At 40.5% G+C, this 12,185-nt stretch overlaps 1 long non-coding RNA gene across 1 annotated transcript; it reads right to left on the bottom strand.

Annotated features, from left to right (window-relative positions):
* On the bottom strand, window positions 1-5,473 carry LOC139754919 (uncharacterized). Its single transcript, XR_011713985.1, has 3 exons — window positions 5,324-5,473; window positions 4,282-4,375; window positions 1-435 (listed from the first exon to the last, which is right to left on the bottom strand). It is a non-coding gene; the product is annotated as an uncharacterized lncRNA (long non-coding RNA).
* Between the last annotated feature and the right edge of the window lie 6,712 nt (window positions 5,474-12,185).

The following is a 12,185-nucleotide window of genomic DNA, read 5'->3' on the forward strand; positions in this document are numbered from 1 at the left end:
TTGTAACCATTATATTTATTTCTTGAGGAATATATTTGTGACAGTCTATTCGAGTTACCCAGATGTATCTGTTTACTAGACTAAACAGTTAGGTACAATCTTTTACACTTTGTTTACACAGCAAGTCCACTCCATATCACTGGTAATGTTAACAACAGTATAGTTTCTTAGATGTACCAAGATGTTACACCGAAAATCATCTCTCCAAATAATCAGTCAAAACAACAATTATAATCAACCAATCGAATCATCCTCGGGCGCTCGGGATTTGTTTGTTAAGGATGATATAAGTGGGAAGATGATGTGAAATCGTCGTCTTCTGGGCACAGTACAGGAAGTCCTAAGACAGGTGCAGGGGTGGTCGGTCCTTAGTAATATACGCGTCGGTTGGCTTTGACTGGCCTCGGGAATAGTGGACGGGGAGCTGCTGGAGCGCTGAAAATAATAATGAATAATACTTAATGAACATGCTCATATATATATATATATATATATATATATATATATATATATATATATATATATATATATATATATATATATATATATATATATATATATATATATATATATATATATATATATATATATAATTGTTTCCGGCAGGGGTGCGTGATGTCTCCATGGTTGTTTGATTTGTTTATGGATGGGGTGGTTAGGGAGGTGAATGCAAGAGTTTTGGAGAGAGGGGCAAGTATGACGTCTGTTGTGGATGAGAGGGCTTGGGAAAATGAAACACGATAAGTTCCCAAGTGCTCTCTCGTGTAATAATCACATCATCAGGGGAAATGTAAGAAAGAAATATAGCAGTCAGTTGATATACAACGAAGAGACTTAGCTAGGACGCCATTTGGTAAACAAGACAGACAACGAGCGTATCATAAATTTATTTTGTGGACAAGAAGGTATGTTCATGTATGTTCAAGACCCGATCGCTCAAAATCTTTTTCACCCCAACCTTCCACCTCCAATGTGGTCTTACACTTCTCCTCGTTCCCTCCATCTCTGACACATATATCCTCTTTGTCAATCTTTCCTCACTCATTCTCTCCATGTGACCAAGCCATTTCAATACACCCTCTTCTGCTCTCTCAACCACACTCTTTTTATTACCACACATCTCTCTTACCCTCTCATTACTTACTCGATCAAATCACCTCACACTACATATTATCCTCAAACATCTCATTTCCAACTCGATCAAACCACCTCACTCCACATATTGACCTCAAACATCTCCTTTCCAACACACCCACCCTCGTACGCACCACCCTATCTATAGCCCTGCCTCGCAACCATATAACATTGTTGGAACCACTATTCCTCCAAACATAACATTTTTTTTCCTCTCCGGGGTAACGTTCTCGCCTTCAACACATTGTTCAAGGCTCCCAGAACCGTCGCCCCTTCCCCCACCCTGTGACTCACTTCCGCTTCCATGGTTCATCCGCTACTACATCCACTCCCAGATGTCTAAAACACTTCACTTACTCCAGTTTTTCTCCATTCAAACTTACCTCCCAGTTAATTTGTCGCTCCACCCTACTGAACCTAGTAGCCTTGTTCTTATTCACACCTTCTCTCAGCTTTCTTCTTTCACACACTTTACCAAACTCAGTCACCAACTTCTGCAATTTCTCACCCGAATCAGCCACCAGCGCTGTATCATCAATGAACAACAACAGACTCACTTTCCAAGCCCTCTCATCGACAACAGTCTGCATACTTGCCCCTCTCCGCAAACTCTTGCATTCACCTCTCTAACTACCACATCCATAAACAAATCAAACAACCATGGAGACATTAAGCACCCGTGCCGCAAACCGACATTCACTGAGAACCAATCACTTTCCTCTCTTCCTACTCGTACAAATGCCTTACTTCCTCGATAAAAACTCTGCTTCTAGCAACTTATCTCCCACACCATGTACCCTTAATACCTTCCACAGAGCATCTCTATCAGTTCTCTCATATACCTTTTCCAGAACCATAAATGCCACATACAAATCAATTTATTTTTCTAAGTATTTATCACATACATTCTTCAAAGCAAACACCTGATCCACACATCCTCTACCACTTCCGAAACCACACTGCTCTTCCCCAATCTGATGCTTTGTACATGCCTTCACCCTCTCAATCAATACCCTCCCGTGTAATTTCACAGAAATACTCAACAAAGGTGCACCTCTGTATATTTAAACACTTACCTTTATTCCCTATGCCTTTGTACAGTGGCACTATGCATGCATTCCGCCAATCCTCAAGCACTTCAACAAGAACCATACATACATTGAATATCCTTACCAGCCAGTCAACAACACACTAACCCCTTTTTTTAATAAATGTCTTTGCAATACCATCCAAACCCGCCGCCTTGTCAGCTTTCATCTTTCGCAAAGCTTTCACTACCTCTTCTCTGTCTACCAAACCCTTTACCCTTACCACCTCGACCAAAACATCCTACTATATCTGCCACTCTATCATCAAACACATTCAACAAACCTTCAAAATACTCACTCTATCCCTTTCTCACTTCACCACTACTTGTTATTACCTCCCCTTTAGCCCACTTTACCAATGCTCCCATTTCTTCTCTTGTCTTACGCACTTTATTTACCTCTTTCCAAAACATCTTTTTATTCTCCCTAAGAATTAATGATACTCTCTCATCCCAACTTTCATTTCCCCTCTTTTTCAACTCTTTCACCTTTCTCTTGACCTCCTGACTCATTCTTTTACACATCTTCCCGTCATCTGCACTATTTCCCTGCAAAAATCATCCAAATGCCTCTCTTCTCTTTCACTAACAATCTTACTTCTTCATCCCACCACTCACTAACCTTTCTAATCTGCCCACTTTCTAACTTTTGTCATGCCACAGGCATCTGTTGTGCAAGCCATCATTGTTTCCCTAAATACATCTCATTCCTCCCCCACTCCCCTTACGTCATTTGCTCTCACCTCTTTCTAATTTTTCCATTCTGCACTCAATCTCTCCTGCTACTTCCTCACAAGTCTCCTTTCCAAACTCACTTACTCTCACCACTCCGTTCACCCAAACATTCTTTCTTCTTTTCTGAATACATCTACAAATCGTCACCTTCACCTCCACAAGATAATGACCAGACATCCCTCCAGTTGCACCTCTCAGCACTTTAACATCCAAAAGTCTCTCTTTCACCCGCATATCAATCAACACGTAATCCAATAACGCTCTCTGGCCACTTTCCTACTTACATGCGTATACTTATGCAAATCTATCTTTTTAATCCAGATATTCCCAATCAACAGTCCTTTTTCACCACAAATCTACAAGCTCCTCACCATTTCCATTTACAACACTGAACACCCCACGTACACCATTTATTCCCTCAACTGTCACATTGCTCATCTTTGCATTCAAATCACCCATCACTATAACCCGGTCTCGTGCATCAAAGCTGCTTACACACTCACTCAGCTGATCCCAAAGCACTTGCCTCACGTGATCTTTCTTCTCATGACCAGGTGCATAGGCACCAACAATAACCCATCTCTCTCCAGCCATTTCCCGCGTGTCGTAGAAGGCGACTAAGGGGACGGGAGCGGGGGGATAGGAACCCTCCCCTCATTGTATTCTAACTTTCTAAAAGGGGAAACAGAAGAAGGAGTCACGCGGGAAGTGCTCATCCTCCTCGAAGGCTCAGATTGGGTGTCTAAATGAGTGTGGATGTAACCAAGATGAGAAAAAAGGAGAGTTAGGCAGTATGTTTGAGGGAAGGAACCTGGATGTTTTGGCTCTGAGTGAAACGAAGCTCAAGGGTAAAGGGGATGAGTGGTATATATATATATATATATATATATATATATATATATATATATTTATATATATATATATATATATATATATATATATATATATATATATATATATATTTCTTTCTTTCATACTATTCGCCATTTCCCGCGTTAGCGAGGTAGCGTTAAGAACAGAGGACTGGGCCTTTGAGGGAATATCCTCATCTGGCCCCCTTCTCTGTTCCTTCTTTGAGAAAAAAAAAAAAGAAAAAAAAAAAAAGAAGAGGGGAGGATTTCCAGTCCCCCGCTCCCTTCCCTTTTCGTCGCCTTCTACGACACGCAGGGAATACGTGGGAAGTATTCTTTCTCCCCTATCCCCAGGGATATATATATATATATATATATATATATATATATATATATATATATATATATATATATATATATATATATATATATTGAAGAATTGAGAGAATTTATACGAATGTATATCTAACTTACTTTCGATAATTGTAATAATATGGCCACCCAAAGTCCAGGTGACTCGCGCCCACCATCACCAGCGCCACCATCAGCAGGAGCATCAACACCTTCACTGTACATGAAGAACCGAATTTACTGATTTCCTACAAGATGAGTTTACTGCATCCTACTGGAGTGAACGGATAGACTTTCAATGCACATGACCACGAACAAATGATGTAGTTAAATATTGTTTGATGAGTTCTATGGCTACAATCATGATACAGTGTCTGAGCGGTACTTCAAAAATCAATTTTGCATAGAAAGTAAATGCATCAAACATTAACTGATCAGGAGTTTACTTATGTGTATACTTGTAGTAGTGTTTCCATGATATGATTTTAAGTAATGATTTACTTCCTCCTCATAGATCTAAATATAGTAGTTGCATATATAACACAAATTGTTATTGTGATTATGAATTATGGTAATTATTTGTTTCTCTCGTATGTCATTTTTCTAGTATATGTTTCACTTGTGCGTTGTGTGTTCTAGCATGTTTTACTTGTATACTACTATATATTTCATCATTACTTGTGTGATGAGGATTTTGGCACACGTTTCAATTGGTTTTTAGGGGTCAATACATGTTTTACTTGTATATTATGGTGTCCCTCCTGTTTCACTTGCCTTCTAGCACATGTCCTACATGTATGTTAAGGTATTTATTACGTTTCACTTGTGTTATGGTAAAAGGAAACTACATCATTGAACATACATAGTGCTTCAAAAGTTAGGACTGAAAGGCTGAATTAACTATTTTAGCTCAACAGACTTTCAAATTACGTCTCATGAACTGGTATACATATATCCATGGGAAATTGGGACCCATGATTATGTGTGCTACAGTTTATGTCATGCAGTCTTAAGTTTTATAAATAAAGGTATTTAGTAAATACTCTCAGTTCAAATGTTTGAGACACCCGGGTACATATATTCATACATACATACATATATACATACATACACACATACATACATACATACATACATGCAGAGGCTAGTCGTGTGGTAGACTTACTTGTCCTTGAAGTGCGCAGCGAATACTGTTGACTTCAGTTAACTTCGGGGACTCACTCTCCGACTGTGCCTCTCTACCACACCTCAGCCTTTATATATGTCTGTGGCGGCTGACGGTGGTGTGGCCTTCACCACTGAGTGTTGAAAGTTATGACTGAAATTTCATTATTGTTATGTTGTGTCTGGGTGAAGTGAGCTTTTCATTATACAGAATTATAACAAACTTTTAAAGTCCTTTTCTCTTCTTTTCTTTTCTTTTTATCTTTGTTTTCTATATATCCAGACTCATTCGGATGGAAACATCGACATTCGATATAATGGTAGATGCTGGAAGGTGTTACTCCGTTGTGATATTGAGATTTAGATAACTTTCTTAGATACTGACACCTGAGGAGGAGGATTGTCTCCACGAAACATGCCGTGCCACATGTATAGAAAAATTATTATTTATTTATCTGTTTTGCTTTGTCACTGTCTCCCGCGTTAGCGAGGTAGCGCAAGGAAACAGACGAAAGAATGGCCCAACCCACCCCCATACACATGTATATACATACACGTCCACAAACGCAAATATACATACCTACACATCTCAACGTATACATATATATACTCACGCAGACATATACATATATACACATGTGCATAGTTCATACTGTCTGCCTTTATTCATTCCCATCGTCAATCCATTGACAGCACGTCGACCCCGGTATACCACATCGTTCCAATTCACTCTATTCCTTGCACGCCTTTCACCCTCCTGCATGTTCAGGCCCCGATCACTCAAAATCTTTTCCACTCCATCTTTCCACCTCCAATTTGGTCTCCCTCTTCTCCTCGTTCCCTCCACCTCCGACACATATTTCCTCTTGGTCAATCTTTCCTCACTCATTCTCTCCATGTGCCCTAAACCATTTCAAAACACCCTCTTCTGCTCTCTCAACCACGCTCTTTTTATTTCCACACATCTCTCTTACCCTTACGTTACTTACTCGATCAAACCACCTCACACCACATATTGTCCTCAAACATCTCATTTCCAGCACATCCATCCTCCTGCGCACCACTCTATCCATAGCCCACGCCTCGCAACCACACAACATTGTTGGAACCACTATTCCTTCAAACATACCCATTTTTGCTTTCCGAGATAATGTTCTCGACTTCCACACATTCTTCAAGGCCCCCAGAATTTTCGCCCCCTCCCCCATCCTATGATCCACTTCCGCTTCCATGGTTCCATCCGCTGCCAGATCCACTCCCAGATATCTAAAACACTTTACTTCCTCCAGTTTTTCTCCATTCAAACTCACCTCCCAATTGACTTGACCCTCAACCCTACTGTACCTAATAACCTTGCCCTTTATTCACATTTACTCTTAACTTTCTTCTTTCACACACTTTACCAAACTCAGTCACCAGCTTCTGCAGTTTCTCACATGAATCAGCCACCAGCGCTGTATCATCAGCGAACAACAACTGACTCACTTCCCAAGCTCTCTCATCCCCAACAGACTTCATACTTGCTCCTCTTTCCAAAACTATTGCATTCACCTCCCTAACAACCCCATCCATAAACAAATTAAACAACCATTGAGACATATATATATATATATATATATATATATATATATATATATATATATATATATATATATATATATATATATATTCTTTCTTTTAAACTATTCGCCATTTCCCGCGTTAGCGAGGTAGCGTTAGGAACAGAGGACTGGGCCTTTTTTTGAATATCCTCACCTGGCCCCCTCTGTTCCTTCTTTTGGAAAATTTAAAAAAAAAAAAACGAGAGGGGAGGATTTCCAGCCCCCCGCTCCCTCCCCTTTTAGTCGCCTTCTACGACACGCAGGGAATACGTGGGAAGTATTCTTAATCCCCTATCCCCAGGGATAATATAAATATATATATATATATATATATATATATATATATATATATATATATATATATATATATATATATATATATATATATATATATATATAATAACCAGTGAATGTAGGTTTGTGGCAGGGGTGTGTGATGTCTCCATTATTGTTTAATTTGCTTATGGATGGGGTTGTTAGGGTGGTGAAAGCAAGAGTTTTGGAAAGAGGGGCAAGTATGCAGTCTGTTGTGGATGAGAGAGCTTGGGAAGTGAGTCAGTTGTTGTTCGCTGATGATACATCGCTGGTGGCTGTTTCATGTGAGAAACTGAAGAAGCTGGTGACTGAGTTTGGCAAAGTGTGTGAATGAAGAAAGTTGAAAGCAAATGTGAATAAGAGCAAGGTTATTAGGTACAGTAGGGTTGAGGGTCAAGTCAATTGGGAGGTAAGTTTGAATGGAGAAAAACTGGAGGAAGTAAAGTGTTTTAGATATCTGGGAGTGGATCTGGCAGCGGATGGAACCATGGAAGCGGAAGTGAATCATAGGGTGGGGGAGGGGGCGAAAATTCTGGGAGCCTTGAAGAATGTTTGGAAGTCGAGAACATTATCTCGGAAAGCAAAAGTGGGTATGTTTGAAGGAATAGTGGTTCCAACAATGTTGTATGGTTGCGAGGCGTAGGCTATGGATAGAGTTGTGCGCAGGAGGGTGGATGTGCTTGAAATAAGATGTTTGAGGACAATATGTGGTGTGAGATGGTTTGATCGAGTAAGTAATGTAAGGGTAAGAGAGATGTGTGGAAATAAAAAGAGCGTGGTTGAGAGAGCAGAAGATGGTATTTTGAAATGGTTTGGTCACATGGAGAGAATGAGTGAGGAAAGATTGACCAAGAGGATATATGTGTCAGAGGTGGAGGGAACGAGGAGAAGTGGGAGACCGAATTGGAGGTGGAAAGATGGAGTGAAAAAGATTTTGAGTGATCGGGGCCAGAACATGCAGGAGGGTGAAAGGTGTGCAAGGAATAAAGTGAATTGGAATGATGTGGTATACCGGGGTCGACGTGCTGTCAATGGATTGAACCAGGGCATGTGAAGCGTCTGGGGTAAACCATGGAAAGTTGTGTGGGGCCTGGATGTGGAAAGGGAGCTGTGGTTTCGGTGCATTATTACATGACAGCTAGAGACTGAGTGTGAACGAATGGGGCCTTTATTGTCTTTTCCTAGCGCTGCCTCCCACACATTCTTCAACGCCACCAGAACCTTCCCCCCTCCCCCACCCCTTGACTCACTTCCGCCTCCATGATTCCATCCGCTGCTTAATCCACTCCTAGATATCTAAAACACTTCACTTCCTCCAGTTTTTCTCCATTCGAACTTACCTCCCAATTAACTTGTCCCTCAGCCCTACTGTACCTAATAACCTTGCTCTTATTCACATTTACTCTCAGCTTTCTTCTTTCACAAACTTTACCAAACTCAATCACCAACTTCTGCAGTTTCTCACCCGAATCAGCCACCAGCACTGTATCATCAGCGAACAACAATTGACTCACTTCCCAAGCTCTCTCATCCACAACAGAGTGCATACTTGCCCCCCTCTCTAAAGCTCTTGCATTCACCTCCCTAGAATCCCACCCATAAACAAATTAAATAACCATGGAGACATCATGCACCCCTGCGGCAAACCATCATTCACTAGGAACCAATCACTTTCCTCTCTTCCTGCTCGTACACATGCCTAGCATCCTTGATAAGAACTTTTCACTGCTGCTAGCAACTTACCTCCCACACCATATACTCTTAATACCTTCCATAAAGTATCTCTATCAACCCTGTCATATGCCTTCTCCAGATTCATAAATAGTACATACAAATCCGTCTGTTTTCTAAGTATTTCTCACATACATTTTTCAAAACAAACACCTGATCCACACATCCTCTACCACTTTTGAAACGACACTGCTCTTCCCCAGTCAGATGCACTGTACGTGCCTTTGCCCTCTCAATCAATATCACCCATATAATTTCCCAGGAACACTCAACAAACTTCTAGCTCCGTAATTTCAACATTCACCTTTATTCCCTTTGCCTTTGTACAATGTCACTATGCATGCATTCCGCGAATTCTCAGGCCCTGCACCATGAACCATATATACAATGAACATCCTTTCCAACCAGTCAACAACACAGTCACTCCATTTTTTTGATAAATTCTACTACAATACCATCAAAACCCGCCGCCTTGCCGGCTTTCATCTTCGGCAAAGTTTTCACTACCTTGTCTTTGTTTACGAAACATTTTCCCCGACCCTCTCACTTCGTTCACCACCTCGACCAAACACACTATATTTGCCACTCTATCATCAGACACATTCAGCAAACCTTTAAAATGCTCACTCCATCTCCTCGCTTCACCACTACTTGTTATTACCTCTCCATTTGCCCCCTTCACCGATGTTCCCATTTCTTCTCGTGTCTTACGCACTTTATTTACCTCCTTCCAAAACATCTTTTTCTTCTCCCTAAAATTTAATGATACTCTTTCACCCCAACTCTCATTCGCCCTCTTTTTCAACTCTTGAACCTTTCTCTTGACCTCCTGTTTCTTTCTATTATACATCTCCCAGTCATTCACGCTACCTCCCTGCAAAAATCGTCTAAACGCCTCTCTCTTCTTTTTCACTAACAATCATACTTCTTCATCCCACCACTCACTCCCCTTTCTAATCTGCCCATCTCCCACCTTTCCCATACCACAAGCATCTTTTGCGTAAGCCATCACTGCTTCCTTAAATATATCCCATTCCTTTATCACTCCCCATTTCATTTCCTCTCACCTTTTTCCATTCTGCCCTCAATCTCTCCTGATACTTCCTCACACTTACTCTCATCACTCTCTTCACCCCAACATTCTCTCTTCTTTTCTGAAAACCTCTACAAATCTTCACCTTTGCCTCCACAAGATAATGATCAGACATCCCTCTAGTTGCCCCTCTCAGCACATTAACATCCAAAAGTCTCTCTTTCAAGCGCCTATCGATTAACACGTAATCCAATAACGCTCTCTGGCTATCTCTCCTAGTTACATATGTATACTAATGTACTTATGTATATCTCTCTAAACCAGGTATTTCCAATCACAAATCTACAAGCTCTTCACCATTTCCATTTATACCGCTGAACGCCCCATGTACACCAAATATACCCGCAACTGCCATATCATTCATCTTTGATGAGCACTCCCCGCATGACTGATTCTATTGTTTCCTCATTTAGAAAGTTAGAATACAAGGAGGGAATGGTTTCTAGCCCCCCGCTCCCATCCCTTTAGTCGCCTTGTACGACATGCGGGGAATGCGTGGGAAGCATTTTTTCTCCCCTATCCTCAGGGAGAATAATTCGGTAAACAGAGAAGTGGTAGTAAAAGCTTCGCGGAAGATGAAAGCCGGCAAGGCGGCTGGTTTGGATAGTATTGCTGTGGAACTTGTTAAAAATGGGGGTGACTGTGTTGTCCACTGGTTGGTGAGGATATTCACTGTATGTATGGTTCATGGTGTAGTGCCTGAGGATTGGCGGAATGCACGCATAGTGCCATTGTACAAAGGCAAAAGGGATAAAGGTGTGTGTTCAAATCACAGAGGTATAAGTTTGTTGAGTATTCCTGGGAAATTATATAGGAGGGTATTGATTGAGAGGGTGAAGGCATGTACAGAGCATTATGTCAGGGAAGAGCAGTGTGGTTTCAGAAGTGGTAGAGGATGTGTGGATAGTGGTATTTGTTTTGAAGTACGTCTGTGAGAAATGCTTAGAAAAACAGATGGATTTGTATATAACATTTATGGATCTGGAGAAGGCATATGATGGAGTTGATAGAGATGCTCTGTGGAAGGTATTAAGAGTATATGGTGAGGGAGGTAAGTTGCTAGAAGCAGTGAAAAGTTTTTATCGAGGATGTAAGGTATGTGTGCGAGTAGAAAGAGAGGAATGTGATTGGTTCCCATTGATTGTCGGTTTGCGGCAAGGATGCGTGATTTCTCCATGGGTGTTTGATTTCTTTATGGATGAGGTTGTTAGGGAGGTGAATGCAAGAGTTTTGGAAAGAGGGGCAAGTATGCAGTCTGTTGTGGATGAGAGAGCTTGGGAAGTGAGCCAGTTGTTGTTCGCTGATGATACAGCGCTGGTGGTTGATTCGGGTGAGAATCTGCAGAAGTTGGAGACTGAGTTTGGTAAAGTTTGTGAAAGAAGAAAGCTGACAGTAAATGTGAATAAGAGCAAGGTTATTAGGTTCAGTAGGGTGGAGAGACAAGGAAATTGGGAGGTGAGTTTGAATGGAGAAAAACTAGAGGAAGTGAAGTGTTTTAAACATCTGGGAGTGGATTTGGCAGCGGATGGAACCATGGAAGTGGAAGTGAGTAAGAGGGGAATTTTTTGAAACAAAATTACTAAAGCATATCTTACCTTCTAATGCAATTTGGTTTAGGTATGTAGATGACGTTCTTTGTGTTTGACCGACAAATGAAAGTTTACAAATATTTCTCCCCTTACTTAACAATTTAGTACCTTCCATCAAATTTACTGTAGAAAATGAAAATAATGGTATGTTACCATTTTTAGATTGCATGATCCATTAACACCTTAAAAAAGACAAGGGTATACATATTACTAAAGAAGATAAGGCTAACTCTCTTGTGATTATAGACAAAAGTAACTGTTTATCTAAAACGAATGATCTTCTAAATGATGACACAACATATTCTAAACTTAGTAAAAATCCCTTAGAAGCAATTAATTCTCATTTCAATAAAAAAAAAAAATGAAGTTGTTGAAAGGTAACATTTCTCTTATCAAAAGTTTGTCATCTTTGTCCCCTTCATTGCCATATATGTATGGACTTATCAAAACACATAAACAGAATTTTCCAGCAAGACCTATAGTGAGTTCAGTAGGCTCCATCACATATAAATTGTCAAAATGGTTAGTATCTTT

Source organism: Panulirus ornatus, chromosome 18 (assembly GCF_036320965.1).
Source record: "Panulirus ornatus isolate Po-2019 chromosome 18, ASM3632096v1, whole genome shotgun sequence".
Taxonomy (NCBI): Eukaryota; Metazoa; Arthropoda; class Malacostraca; order Decapoda; family Palinuridae; genus Panulirus; species Panulirus ornatus.